The 15,926-nt window shown below is 44.7% G+C and overlaps 1 pseudogene; it reads left to right on the top strand.

The window, feature by feature from the left end:
• The first annotated feature begins 1,509 nt into the window (after positions 1-1,509).
• On the top strand, positions 1,510-15,532 carry LOC123739018 (E3 ubiquitin-protein ligase UBR4-like; annotated as a pseudogene).
• The last annotated feature ends 394 nt before the right edge of the window (positions 15,533-15,926 follow it).

Genomic DNA, 15,926 nt, shown 5'->3' with positions numbered 1-15,926 from the left:
TATATATTCATGTTTAGGTTCTGACACTCGCTGCTCTTAGCAGTATATATCTGTTCAAAATAGTTCTAGACACTCCTGTGCGTAGTACATATTCATGTTCAACGTTGAGTTCAGGACACTTCTACATTGGTACTGTTTGGTATGGCATATACACATCAGTATGGAGTGTATCTACAGGTATACACAGTATACCATCATTTTTATGTGGGCATTGTGTACAGTACTTAATCCCCACGTTGTGTATCAAACTTGTAGTGAGTCAAAAATGTTTATCTTTAGACTTGTTGATTTGACTATTTTCAATGCTTTTAAGCACAGCAACTATCGGGTAGGTCTAATGTTAACAAATTAAACGTCTAAAATGAGATGTGCGAAAAACCCAGTTCTAAAATGCGAGCAGTTTCATGAATGAGATGAAACATTTGTTGCCAATTCTGTAAATTCAGGGAGATCTAAAGATGCAAACAATTCATCGCTGATTGCTATATGACCAAAATAATGTCTGGCAGCTTATATAATTAGGGGGTTGATTTAAAAACCAGTAGGACAGGACAGATGAGGTTCTTCAAAAATAAGGGCCTAAATGCTTATGGTAGGATTTTTGGCCATAGGCTACTGGGGAAGCAAGGTGCTGATACGCTTCCCTATGAAGTAAAACGTCTAGGTTTCAAACATTTAAGTAACAGGAAAATATATCGACGCACACAGGCCGAACCGGTTTACAGGCTTCCATGGAAAGGTTTTCCTAAACCTTCATAAATGTTAAGAAGTACAAAGCAGCCTACCTGGCAAAATCATCACGAACCCACGCCAACTTTCAGTGGCCATTTTGTTTTGCAAACTCATCAGGGTAAGTAGGGTACCAGTTAATTAAAGGGTAACTGCACTCCAAAAATAAGAATTTCTTAGTTTTTTGTTGTCTCTGGATGTGGTTAAGCATTGTTGTGGATTTAAAACCTCCAATGTTGTTTTTTTTGTCAAACAACAACAACAAAAAATGAAACCTGGGAGAAGAAAATAATGTGAAACCTGTGGATTTGAGGACTCCGTATGCCAGCCTCATTTATCTATTTCAACAATAGACCTACTTATTGATTACAACTGGTACCATACAGCTTGGCTGTAGGGAAGACCAATAGGATTAATCATTTAGGTCGTTCAAAGTGTATGTCACTGTTTGTCATAGAATTTCACACGCTAGGAGTTCTTTTCCCCGGCCGGGCGAAACGTTTGGGATTAGAGTATACCCACTTCTCCAGGCAGCACCACACCATTCAGCTTTTACATTTGAAATGTAATGAAAGTTTTTGGCACCCGGCCTCCAGAATGATTTAAACGATACTCTGTACCTTTCCATGAGACAACATGGGACTGAGGTTCATGTGTAGCTTGGAATAGACAACAGATGGGATGGTGCATGGACTCATCTCACTTTTTAAATTTTTTTAATAGCATTTTTTTCCACTTCCATGCTATAATTTTTTCCCTGTAATCTCCTCTGTCTCTCAGGTGCTGTTCACCCCAGCCACCCAGGCAGCGCGCAGGCAGCCTGCACCATCGTTGAGGCTCTCACCTCCATCCCCAGCCGCAAGCAGCAGGTGCTGGACCTGCTTACCAGGTAAGAGGCCGTCTTTTGGGTTGGGAGGTCAGCACTGTTTTTAAAAAGATGTTTTTCCAACGTTTCAAATTGACACGATGGGAAGGGGATCTAAGATTGGTCCTCTATGTAGCGAAGTTAGTATCAGTTAAGTTGGATGCTTAACACTGGGTATTATTGTTAGTAGCTGGACCAGGTGCAATCTGCAGTGAAATATTGCCATCAATACCTTGTTTTGTTGTGCTTGCTTTCGAATATTGGGATAATATTCCGGCTTATGTCAAACAGCTTTTTCTAACGCGTGTTTGTTTGTCCCTCAGTTACCTGGATGAGTTGAGCATCAGTGTTTGTCTCGCCCTCAGTTACCTGGATGAGTTGAGCATCAGTGTTTGTCTCGCCCTCAGTTACCTGGATGAGTTGAGCATCAGTGTTTGTTTGTCCCTCAGTTACCTGGATGAGTTGAGCATCGCGGGGGGAATGTGCAGCAGAGTATCTTGCTCTGTACCAGAAGCTCATCAAGCCTCCTCAATGGAAGGTGTACCTGGCCGCCCGAGGAGTCCTGCCCTACATCGGTAACCTGATCACCAAGGAAATAGCCAACCTGTTGGCTCTGGAAGAGGCCACTCTCAGCGCACAGACCTGCAGCAGGGATATGCCCTCAAGAGCTTGACTGGTATGTAACGTGTTTCATTCACCTAAACCAAGGCGCTTGCATGAACTGGTCTTATAGGGATAGTTGACTCAAATAAAACATCAACGTGATTTTCCACTTACCTATACATACAGCAGTATGTGGACACCCCTTCAAACTATTTCAGCCCCACCGCGTTGGTGACCAAGTGTATAGAATTGAAGCACATAGACAAACATTGGCGGTAGAAAGGCCTTACTGAAGAGCTCAGTGAATTTCAACGTGGCACCGTCATAGGATGCCACCTTTCCAACAAGTCAGTTCGTCAAACAAGCATTTCTCTACACTCGCATTAACATCTGCATGTGACCAATAAAATGTGATTTGAAATGTCTGCCCTGCTAGAGCTGCCCGGTTTACTGTAAGTGCTGTTATTGTGAAGTTGAAACGTCCAGGAGCAACAACGGCTCAGCCACGAAGTGGTAGGCCACACAAGCTCACAGAACAGGACCGCTGGAAGCGCGTAAAAAATCTTCTGTCCTTCGTTGCAACAATCACTACCGAGTTCCAAACTGCCTCTGGAAGCAACTTCAGCACAAGTACTGTTCGTCGAGAGCTTCATGAAATGGGTTTCCATGGCCGAGCAGCCGCACACAGCCTAAGATCACCATGCGCAATGCCAAGCGTCGGCTGGAGTGGTGTAAAGCTCGCCGCCATTGGACTCTGGAGCAGTGGAAACGCGTTCTCTGGAGTGATGAATCACACTGCACCATCTGGCAGTCCGACGGAAGAATCTGGGTTTGGCGGAGAACGCTACCTGCCTGAATGCATAGTGCCAACTAAAGTTTGTTGGAGGAGGAATAATGGTCTGGGGTTGTTTTTCATGGTTCGGCCCCTTAGTTCCAGTGAAGAGACATTTTAACGCTACAGCATACAATGACATTCTAGACGATTCTGTGCTTCCAACTTTGTGGCAACAGTTTGGGGAAGGCCCTTTCCTATTTCAGCATGACAATGCCCCTGTGCACAATGCGAGGTCTATATAGAAATGATTTGTTGACATCGGTGTGGAAGAAGCCACTTACTGGCCTGCACAGAGCCCTGACCTCAACCTCATCGAACACCTTTGGGATGAATTGGAATGTCGACTGCGAGCCAGGCCTAAATGCCCAACATCAGTAATGCTCGTGTGGCTGAATGGAAGCAAGTCCCCGCAGCAATGTTCCAACATCTAGTGGAAAGCCTTCCCAGAAGAGTGGAGACTGTTATAGCAGCAGAGGAGAGACCAACTCCATATTATTGTCCGTGATTTTGGAATGAGATGTTTGAAGAGCAGGTGTCCACATACTTTTGGTCATGTTGTGTACCTTGGCTTTAGTCGATTCACCAAGATATTTATCTAATGCAGATACTTTTGTTTTGCTAGAATGATGTAGACACGATAAGTTTTGATGATATGCTCATATGGTACCTATCCCCTGCGTGTGCTTCCAGGCCTGCTGTCTTCCTTTGTGGAGGTGGAGTCCATCAAGCGCCACTTTAAGAGTCGTCTGGTTGGAACGGTGCTGAACGGCTACTTGTGTCTCAGGAAACTAGTGGTGCAGAGGACCAAGCTCATCGACGAGACCCAGGACATGCTGCTGGAGATGCTGGAGGACATGACCACAGGTATACAGCTAGTTAATGTATAGACCCAGGACATGCTGCTGGAGATGCTGGAGGACATGACCACAGGTATACAGCTAGTTAATGTATAGACCCAGGACATGCTGCTGGAGATGCTGGAGGACATGACCACAGGTATACAGCTAGTTAATGTATAGACCCAGGAGGACATGATGCTGGAGGACATGACCACAGGTATACAGCTAGTTAACCTCTTGGGGCTAGGTGGGACAGCTAGCGTGCCACCCGTGGTGCACTCCATCAACAGCAGGTGCATTTCAAGAGCGGCAAATTTGAATCCAAATAAATGTCAAAATTCAAATTTTTCTAAATACAACTATTTTACACCATTTGAAAGATAAACATCTCCTTAATCTAACCACGTTTTACAATTTCAAAAAGGTTTTACGGCGAAAGCATAAATTTAGAGTATGTTAGGACAGTACATTTACAAGAGTTGTGTGTAATGTTTTGTCAAGTCAGACAGGGTCACCAAAACCATAAAACCAGCTAAAATGATGCACTAACCTTTACAATCTCCATCAGATGACACTCCTAGGACATTATGTTAGACAATGCATGCATTTTTAGTTCTATCAAGTTCATATTTATATCCAAAAACAGCGTTTTACTATGGCATTGATGTTGAGGAAATCGTTTCCTCCAATAACCGGCAGTCAAGTCAACACCACAAATTAAATAATTAAAATTAGAAAACATTGGTAAAATATTATATTGTCATTTAAAGAATTATAGATTTACATCTCTTGAACGCAATCAACTTGCCAGATTTAAAATAACCTTACTGGGAAATCACACTTTGCAATAATCTGAGCACTGCGCCCAGAAAAATACGCTGCGTTGCGATACAGACTAGACGTCATGTTGGGGAGATCTAAAATCGAAAATACTATGTAAATAATCCATTACCTTTGATTCTCTTCATCAGATGTCACTTCCAGGTATCACAGGTCCATAACGAATGTAGTTTTGTTCAAAAAAGCTCATCATTTATGTCCAAAAATCTCCGTCTCGTTAGCACATGATGTAAGCCAGCCGGACTTCGTCATGAACGAGGGGAAAAAATATATTTCCGTTCGTTCAAACATGTCAAACGTTGTATAGCATAAATCATTAGGGCCTTTTTTAACCAGAACATGAATAATATTCAAGGTGGACGAATGCATACTCTTTTATAACGTATTGGAACGAGGGTACCCAACATGAACTCGCGCGCCAGGTGTCTAATGGGACATCATCCTTCCATGGCTCTTGTTCGGTCAGATCTCCCTCCAGAAGACTCAAAACACTTTGTAAAGGCTGGTGACATCTAGTGGAAGCAATAGGAAGTGCCAAAATATTCCTAAGCCCCTGTGTTTTTCAATGGGATAGGTTTAAAGTCAATACAACACATCAGGTATCCACTTCCTGTCAGAAAATGTCTCAGGGTTTTGCCTGCCAAATGAGTTCTGTTATACTCACAGACACCATTCAAACAGTTTTAGAAACTTTAGAGTGTTTTCTATCCATATATAATAAGTATATGCATATTCTAGTTACTGGGTAGGATTAGTAACCAGATTAAATCGGGTACATTTTTTTTTATCCAGACGTGCAAATGCTGCCCCCTAGCCCCAACAGGTTAATGTATAGACCCAGGAGGACATGATGCTGGAGGACATGACCACAGGTATACAGCTAGTTAATGTATAGACCCAGGAGGACATGATGCTGGAGGACATGACCACAGGTATACAGCTAGTTAATATATAGACCCAGGAGGACATGATGCTGGAGGACATGATGCTGGAGGACATGATGCTGGAGGACATGATGCTGGAGGACATGACCACAGGTATACAGCTAGTTAATGTATAGACCCAGGAGGACATGATGCTGGAGGACATGACCACAGGTATACAGCTAGTTAATATATAGACCCAGGAGGACATGATGCTGGAGGACATGATGCTGGAGGACATGATGCTGGAGGACATGATGCTGGAGGACATGACCACAGGTATACAGCTAGTTAATGTATCAGACCCAGGAGGACATGATGCTGGAGGACATGACCACAGGTATACAGCTAGTTAATATATAGACCCAGGAGGATATGCTGCAGGAGGACATGACCACAGGTATAAAGCTAGATAATATATAGACCCAGGAGGACATGATGCTGGAGGACATGACCACAGGTATAAAGCTAGTGCTTTCTTTCCATTCTCCAGGGACCGAGTCTGAGACCAAGGCCTTCATGGCCGTGTGTATTGAGACAGCCAAGAGATACAACCTGGATGACTACAGAACACCGGTGTTCATCTTTGAGAGACTCTGCAGCATCATCTACCCAGTAAGTGGCTTCTACTCTGTTCCTGCTATAGCTCAAGTCTGTGGTTCAATTCCTCTTCCCTTGATTCCTTGCGTCCTCTTTCCTCGCCTTCTTCTCAAAACGCATTGGAGAGGTACGAGAGGAGGGACCTTGGACCTTCTCTAATACGGTTGAGAAGAAGGCGAGGAGATAGGAAGCAAGGAATCACAGAAAGATGAATTGATAGCCTTTTGTGTTTCTAGGAATGCATTGCATGGCATAACTGAATCTCTTCCTCCTCCTCTACCTTCTCCCCTCCTCCTGCTCTTCCTCCCCCCCTCCAGGAGGAAAACGAGGTGACAGAGTTCTTTGTTACCCTGGAGAAGGATCCTCAGCAGGAGGACTTCCTGCAGGGCCGTATGCCTGGTAATCCGTACAGCAGCAACGAGCCAGGTATCGGACCCTGATGAGGGACATCAAGAACAAGATCTGTCAGGACTGTGACTTGGTGGCCCTGCTCGAGGACGACAGTGGCATGGAGGTAGGAAACCATAGATTTCTCCTGTAGCTACAACACTGTCTATTCTTGCACATAGTCACGTTTTGCTGTGCTGTTTGGGGATTGCTGTCCTGGAGTGAAACACAGGAAGATGGGAGATGGTTCTCCACCTAGTTTCTAATCGTCTCCTGTCTATTTGTAGCTTCTGGTGAACAATAAGATCATAAGTTTGGACCTGCCTGTGGCCGAGGTTTACAAGAAGGTGTGGTGCCCTACCAACGAGGTGACAAACTCTTCACAATTTTATTTTCCAACTGTATTTTTCAAACAATGATTTGAGGTTGTTTTAGGATTGTTTGTGAAGAGTGTTAACCTGGTTTTGTTTTTGTCTGTCAGGGAGAACCCATGAGGATCATCTATCGTATGAGGGGTCTCCTTGGAGACGCTACTGAAGAGTTCATTGAGTCTCTGGACTCTACCACAGATGAAGAGGAGGATGAGGAGGAGGTTTATAAGATGGCAGGAGTGATGGCTCAGTGTGGGGGGCTGGAGTGTATGCTCAGCAGACTGTCTGGCATCAGGGATTTCAAACAGGGAAGACACCTGCTCACCGTGAGTAGGACATGGAACACAATACTACATTATATATTGCTTCTAGTTCGTTATTGTTTCAGGAAACACAACATTTACACTGTGGTTACTACCATTAGTATGTAACATTTACATTGGGGTCAATGACTGTAGTTACTACCATTATTATGTAACATTTACATTGGGGTCAATGACTGTAGTTACTACCATTATTATGTAACATTTATATTGGAGTCAATGACTGTAGTTACTGCCATTATTATGCAACATTTACATTGTAGTCAATGACTGTAGTTACTACCATTATTATTTAATAATGGTTGTAACAAGTCATTGACATTTACAATTGCTGTGGGATTATTTCAAATGCTATTTCAAGAGTTTTTACTAGATTTCAGATGTTTTTTTTGGAAACATTTGACAAATTTGCATAACAATTAGCCTCAGTCATGTCAGCACAACGATAGTGGGTTTTTTTTTAAGAAATATTTCAGAGTTTCCCCATTTACAGTATATAATAACACTCTTCCTCTGTCCCCGTCCCAGGTGCTGCTGAAGCTGTTCAGTTACTGTGTAAAGGTGAAGATCAACAGACAACAGCTGGTCAAACCAGAGATGAACACCCTCAACGTCATGCTGGGCACACTGAACCTGGTGAGGACTAAATTACCCTTCTTTATTTAACCAGGCAAGTCAGGTTAAGAACTCATTCTTATTTACAATGACGGCCTACCCCCGGGCCAAACCCTAAACCCGGACAACGCTGGGCCAATTGTGCGCCGCCCATGGCACTCCCAATCACGGCCGGTTGTGATACAGCCTGGAATCGAACCAGGATCTGTAGTGACGCTGTGCCACTCGGTCTAAGGCCCTGTCTGTCTGTCCAAGCAGGCGAAGACTCATTTATACCACACAATACAGTTGTTAAATCTATGTACATTCATACTGAGGAAGTAGTATAACATTGTGACATGATGTGACGCAGATACAAGATGCACAATTCAAAATATAATTTTTAATTTTGACCAGAGTGTGGCCATATATATATATATATATTTGTTTTTCTTCCTCTGTAGGCGTTGGTTGCTGAGCAGGAGAGTAAGGACAGTGGAGGAGCGTCCATAGCAGAGCAGGTCCTCAGCATCATGGAGATCATTCTGGATGAGGCCAACGCTGAGATCTCAGAGGACAAGGTGAGACTGAGGCTGGCAGCGCTTGGACGAACATCCTGTCCTGGTACCTTGGAAAGTGTTGCAAAGTGGATATCCTGGTCAAACAGTACATACATTTATTCTATGTTCCATCCAAGTTGTTTTTAGACCAAACTAAATACATTTTGTCTAGTTACTTACCCTGTCAAATGTTTTCAGATGGAAGAATCGGAGTTGGTGGCTCCAAACTACTGAAAGTACAATTCTCTTAGCTCTTTCTCTCCTTAACGTGTTGTTCCATGAAGCTAAAGTGTATTGCCTCTCTCTCTCCCCCCCCCTCCAGGGTAACCTGTTGTTAACAGGGGACAAGGACCAGCTGGTGATGCTGCTGGACCAGATCAACACGCCATTTGTCCGTTCCAACCCCAGTGTTCTGCAGGGTCTCCTGCGGATCATACCGTACCTGTCCTTTGGAGAACTGGAGAAGATGAGGATCCTAGTGGAGAGATTTAAACCCTGCTGCAGCTTCGACAAGTATAAATCCAAACTGGGTTTAGTACTAGCAGTAGCAGTAGCTGTAGTAGCAGTAGCTGTAGTAGCAGTAGCAGTAGCAGTAGTAGCAGTAGTAGCAGCAGTAGTAGCAGCAGTAGTAGCGTAGCAGCGTAGTAGCAGTAGCAGCAGTAGCAGTAGCAGTAGCAGTGCAGTAGCAGTAGCAGTAGCAGTAGTGTGGTAGTGTGTAGTGGTAGCGGTGTAGCGTGGTAGCGGTAGCAGTAGCAGCAGTAGCGGTGGTAGTAGCAGTAGCAGTGGTAGCAGTGGCAGTAGCGGTGCGGTGGTAGCAGTGGTAGCAGTAGCAGTGGTAGCGGGTAGCAGTGTAGTAGTGCGGTAGTGCGGTAGCGGTAGCGGTGTAGCGGTGCGTGCAGTCGTGCGGTAGTAGCGTGCGTAGCGGTAGCTGTGGTGGTAGCGGCAGTAGCAGTTAGCGGTAGCAGTAGCAGTAGCGGTAGTAGTACTAGCAGCGGTAGCAGTGTAGCGTCAGTCAGTGCAGTAGCAGTGCGTGCAGTAGTAGCAGTAGCAGCAGTAGCAGTAGCAGTAGTAGCAGTAGCAGTAGCAGTAGTAGCAGTAGCAGTAGTAGCAGCAGTAGCAGCAGTAGTAGTAGTAGCAGCAGTAGTAGTAGCAGTAAAGTGTGAATTTGTCTTTACAAGTGTATGGTTTTATTCACATGATTCACCTTTTGTCCCGCTGTGTGTTCCAGGTACGACGAGGAGCATAGTGCTGATGATAAGGTCTTCATAGACTGCTTCTGTAAGATCGCTGCTGGCATCAAGAACAACAGCAACGGACACCAACTCAAAGACCTGATACTGCAGAAAGGCATCACACAGAGTGCCCTGGACTACATGAAGAAACACATCCCCAACGCCAAAAAGTAAGCTGGATGGGCCTCGTAAACTTTATAAACACTGATCACAAAAACCCATCAATTACATGTATATATATTACATTTACATTTTAGTCATTTAGCAGACGCTCTTATCCAGAGTGACTTACAGTAGTGAATGCATACATTTCATACATTTCATTTCATGCATTTTTTTTTTTTTGTACTGGCCCCCCGTGGGAATCGAACCCACAACCCTGGCATTGCACACACCATGCTAGCGTTGCAAACACCATGCTCTACCAACTGAGTCACAGGGAAGAACATATTCTAGCCCTTTCTAAGGCAAGAGTTGTCCCAAAGTAGCCTGGTCTCAGATTGCTTGGTGTTTTACTGCCAACTCCTTTGGGAATGATCACAGTAATTATCTCAAAACAGATCTGAGACCAGGCTAATGGTTTTCTAAACACTGAGAACATTTCTGAAAACAAAGAGAGAGATACATTTTTTTGGGGGGGTTTAATTAAACTCTTCAAATCTATATCCAAAACAACTCCCAACTTCACAGAATGTGAAACGCCACTGACCTCTCTCCTCTCCTTCCCTCCAGTCTGGATGCTGACGTGTGGAAGAAGTTCCTCTCTCGTCCAGCTCTACCCTTCATCCTCAGACTGCTCCGAGGCCTGGCCACCCAGCACCCACCTACACAGGTACACACCTGGGTCATGTTCACTAGGGCACACTGTAGCAAAACGTTTTGAAACAAACATCTGTTATTAAGGGGGGAATGTATATAATCTAGTGTTAGATTTCCTGCCCGTGCTAAACTTTTCTGAACAACGTCATCTGTCTCTCAACCAGATGCTAATCGGGACAGACTCCATCACTAACCTTCACAAGCTGGAGCAGGTATCTAGTGACGAGGGTATTGGGACACTGGCAGAGAACCTTCTGGAGGCGCTGAGGGAGCACGCTGAGGTCAACCTGAAGATAGACGCCGCTCGCAGGGAGACACGGGCCGAGAAGAAACGCATGGCAATGGCCATGAGACAGAAAGCTCTGGGGACACTGGGCATGACGGTAGGTTACTGACTGGGAACATGGGGGTTAACCGGACCATAGGTGGAGGGGTTGGAAGAACAAGTTCTGGTGTGGGTTTCTGGTCACGACTGTAGGTGATGAGGAGGGAGGTGACGTAAGCAGTCAATAGCTAAAAAGACCTACATGCTGCTTTCTCTGAGCCCAGCCAGACCCATTAGAGATCCTGAGATTTGTGGGAAAAATCTTCCTTGGAGAGGGATTCTATGGAAATCTTCCTTTCTTCCCAACAAGGCCCTGATTTATAATTAAGAAACAGGAAGCTAATCCAGGTTGGTAATTGGCTGTTATGTGTTTCAGACCAATGAGAAGGGCCAGGTGGTGACCAAGACGTCGTTGTTGAAGCAGATGGAGGAGCTGATAGAGGAGCCAGGACTGACCTGCTGCATCTGTAGAGAGGGATACAAGTTCCAGGTAACATAACAACACTCTACCAGGACTGACCTGCTGCATCTGTAGAGAGGGATACAAGTTCCAGGTAACACAACAACACTCTACCAGGACTGACCTGCTGTATCTGTAGAGAGGGATACAAGTTCCAGGTAACATAACAACACTCTACCAGGACTGACCTGCTGTATCTGTAGAGAGGGATACAAGTTCCAGGTAACATAACAACAACACTCTACCAGGACTGACCTGCTGCATCTGTAGAGAGGGATACAAGTTCCAGGTAACATAACAACAACTCTACCAGGACTGACCTGCTGTATCTGTAGAGAGGGATACAAGTTCCAGGTAACATAACAACAACACTCTACCAGGACTGACCTGCTGTATCTGTAGAGAGGGATACAAGTTCCAGGTAACATAACAACACTCTACCAGGACTGACCTGCTGTATCTGTAGAGAGGGATACAAGTTCCAGGTAACATAACAACACTCTACCAGGACTGACCTGCTGCATCTGTAGAGAGGGATACAAGTTCCAGGTAACATAACAACACTCTACCAGGACTGACCTGCTGTATCTGTAGAGAGGGATACAAGTTCCAGGTAACATAACAACACTCTACCAGGACTGACCTGCTGCATCTGTAGAGAGGGATACAAGTTCCAGGTAACATAACAACACTCTACCAGGACTGACCTGCTGCATCTGTAGAGAGGGATACAAGTTCCAGGTAACACAACAACAACACTCTACCAGGACTGACCTGCTGTATCTGTAGAGAGGGATACAAGTTCCAGGTAACATAACAACAACACTCTACCAGGACTGACCTGCTGTATCTGTAGAGAGGGATACAAGTTCCAGGTAACATAACAACACTCTACCAGGACTGACCTGCTGTATCTGTAGAGAGGGATACAAGTTCCAGGTAACACACAACACTCTACCAGGACTGACCTGCTGTATCTGTAGAGAGGGATACAAGTTCCAGGTAACATAACAACACTCTACCAGGACTGACCTGCTGCATCTGTAGAGAGGGATACAAGTTCCAGGTAACATAACAACACTCTACCAGGACTGACCTGCTGTATCTGTAGAGAGGGATACAAGTTCCAGGTAACATAACAACAACACTCTACCAGGACTGACCTGCTGTATCTGTAGAGAGGGATACAAGTTCCAGGTAACATAACAACAACACTCTACCAGGACTGACCTGCTGCATCTGTAGAGAGGGATACAAGTTCCAGGTAACATAACAACACCTCTACCAGGACTGACCTGCTGTATCTGTAGAGAGGGATACAAGTTCCAGGTAACATAACAACACTCTACCAGGACTGACCTGCTGCATCTGTAGAGAGGGATACAAGTTCCAGGTAACATAACAACACTCTACCAGGACTGACCTGCTGTATCTGTAGAGAGGGATACAAGTTCCAGGTAACATAACACTCTACCAGGACTGACCTGCTGTATCTGTAGAGAGGGATACAAGTTCCAGGTAACATAACAACACTCTACCAGGACTGACCTGCTGTATCTGTAGAGAGGGATACAAGTTCCAGGTAACATAACAACACTCTACCAGGACTGACCTGCTGTATCTGTAGAGAGGGATACAAGTTCCAGGTAACATAACACTCTACCAGGACTGACCTGCTGCATCTGTAGAGAGGGATACAAGTTCCAGGTAACATAACAACACTCTACCAGGACTGACCTGCTGTATCTGTAGAGAGGGATACAAGTTCCAGGTAACATAACAACACTCTACCAGGACTGACCTGCTGTATCTGTAGAGAGGGATACAAGTTCCAGGTAACATAACAACACTCTACCAGGACTGACCTGCTGTATCTGTAGAGAGGGATACAAGTTCCAGGTAACATAACAACACTCTACCAGGACTGACCTGCTGCATCTGTAGAGAGGGATACAAGATTTTTTAATCCTTGAGACAATTGAGACATTGATTGTGTATGTGTGCCATTCAGAGCATGAATGGCCAAGACCTAAATATTTAAGTGTCTTTGAACAGGGTATGGTAGTAGGTGCCAGGCACACGGTTTGTGTCAAGAACTGCAACGCTGCTGAGTTTTTTTCCACACTCAAAGGTTTATTGTGTGTAACAATAATGGTCCACCACCCAAAGGACATCCAGCCAACTTGACACAATTGTGTGAAGCGTTGGAGTCAACATGGGTCAGCATCCCTGTGGAAACGCCTTTCAACAAACACCTTGTAGACTCCATGGACCCCGCAAATTGAGACTGGTGCGGCTCAATATTAGGAAGGTGTTCAGTGTACATGTACAAAACCTGGAAACCTTGACAAGATGCCAAGATTTTCGAACTACCAGTAGTTTCTTGAGGGAAATTATATATATATATATATATATGCGATCTGTGCATTTGAACTACCGCATAAATGCACCTATATCACTTTTTGCATGTCAAAAACCGAATGACCACATGCTGCCGCCGTTTTGAACAGATTCAATGTATTATTTAGAAAAAGCAGCCAGCTCACGTCGTGAACGAACAAACAAGTGCACGGGTGAAACGCAACAAGCACGGATGCAATAAGCGGTAACACATGATCTAACTGGGGATGGTACGCTAACATGTCGCAAAGCATGATGCGCAAGCCAGGTAACTTTTCTTTTCTAAAATGACTTCATATTTCAGGGTTAGTCAGATATGAGTTTAGATTAGACTTTGAAATTTGCATGGGAGATAACTAGCACGCAAGCAAGCTACAAGCTAGTTATATAGCTAGCGAATTTGAGTTTACTCAGTTAACTATTTCTCAGTGTTTCTCAAACTTACTGTAAATTAGTTTGATCAAGCTTTGTGGTTTTATGCTGTTTTTAGTCCACACATGTCGCCCTGTCACATACACTAGAACCTCATAAACTACATGGGGGGGGAAACAATACAATTATCCATGTTTTTTTTTGTCCTACCAGATCCGCAATGAAATGTTCTAGCTAGTGTATCTCTCTGTCCTTAGACACTTGTTGAATGTAGTTGTCCAGATGATCAGTTCCTAGGCTCCCATCACTGTTACGATCATTTATTTACAATTAGCTTTAGCGCCATCGCTTTAGCGCCATCGGTACCTGAGTCTCAGGTGTGGAAGGGGAAGTAAGCTGTCTGACGAGAGGGACTCATTTGGATGGAGACTACAGCAGAACCAGAAGTTCTGATTTGACGGACATTTGAGCACCCCCAAGACAGTCCATTAACTTTGTTCTGTTATAATTTATGCTATGAAATCCTGCGATTTTCATTGGAGCAGTTCCCCCCTCAGAGTAAATAGCTGGCAAAACAATCAAATCAATGTTTTCCGTCCTATAGAGGAGGCAGAGCCGCTGCTGCTGGCCGTCACTGAGGGCATGAGTAGTAACTGAACAGCTTGTTTTGAACAATATATTTTGGAGCATTTTTTTAAATATTTGTACCATTCTCAAGAGGGGCGCAGCGCCTAACGCCCTCATGGGCAGGCAGTCGTTACCTACCTGTACACCTGTGGCTCCCTCCCCACATTCACCTGTATTAGTAACTGGGTGGTTCGAGCCCTGGATGCTGATTGGCTGAAAGCCGTGGTATATCAAACCGTATACCATGGGTATGACAAAAATATATATATTTTATTACATATACCACACCCCTCTGGCCTTAATGTTTAAATGTATTGGTGAAATGTATGGACAAATCCACTCTTGGCTGTGACTAAAACTGTTTTATTTTCATATGAAATGTTAGTTTATTCCAAATGTGCCATTTTACATTTACGCCATTTAGCAGACACCCCTTATCCAGAGCGACTTACAGTAGTGAATGCATACATTTCATTTCATGCATTTGTTTTTAGTACTGGCCCCCGTGGGAATCGAACCCACAACCTGGCGTTGCACACACCATGCTGGCGTTGCAAACACCATGCTCTACCAACTGAGCCACAGGGAACAGGGAAGCCCTGTTCATGTGTTAGTTATTATTTCAATGCATCTTTTATCAATTGTTAAGTGCTATACTTCCTTATCTTTGTCCCCTACTAGCCGACCAAGGTGCTGGGGATCTACACCTTTACCAAGCGCGTGGCCCTGGAGGACTTTGAGAACAAGCCTCGCAAGCAGCAGGGTTACAGCACTGTGTCGCACTTTAACATAGTCCACTACGACTGTCACCTCGCAGCCTCAGGTTAGTACGCGCACACACACACACACACACACACACACACACACACACACACACACGCATCAGGGATACAGCACTGTGTCGCACTTTAACATAGTCCACTACGACTGTCACCTCCAGCCGTCATTAGTACGCGCACACACACACACAACAACACAGCACACACACACACAACACACACACACACACACGCGCATCAGGGTTACAGCACAAAATGTGTCGCACTTTAACATAGTCCACTACGACTGTCACCTCGCAGCCGTCAGGTTAGTACGCGCACACACACACACACACACACACACACACACACACGCATCAGGGTTACAGCACTGTGTCGCACTTTAACATAGTCCACTACGACTGTCACCTCGCAGCCGCCAGGTTAGTCGCACACACACACAC

This window comes from Salmo salar, unplaced genomic scaffold (assembly GCF_905237065.1).
Source record: "Salmo salar unplaced genomic scaffold, Ssal_v3.1, whole genome shotgun sequence".
Lineage (NCBI taxonomy): Eukaryota > Metazoa > Chordata > Actinopteri > Salmoniformes > Salmonidae > Salmo > Salmo salar.
This window is presented reverse-complemented; position numbering and strand designations above follow the sequence as displayed.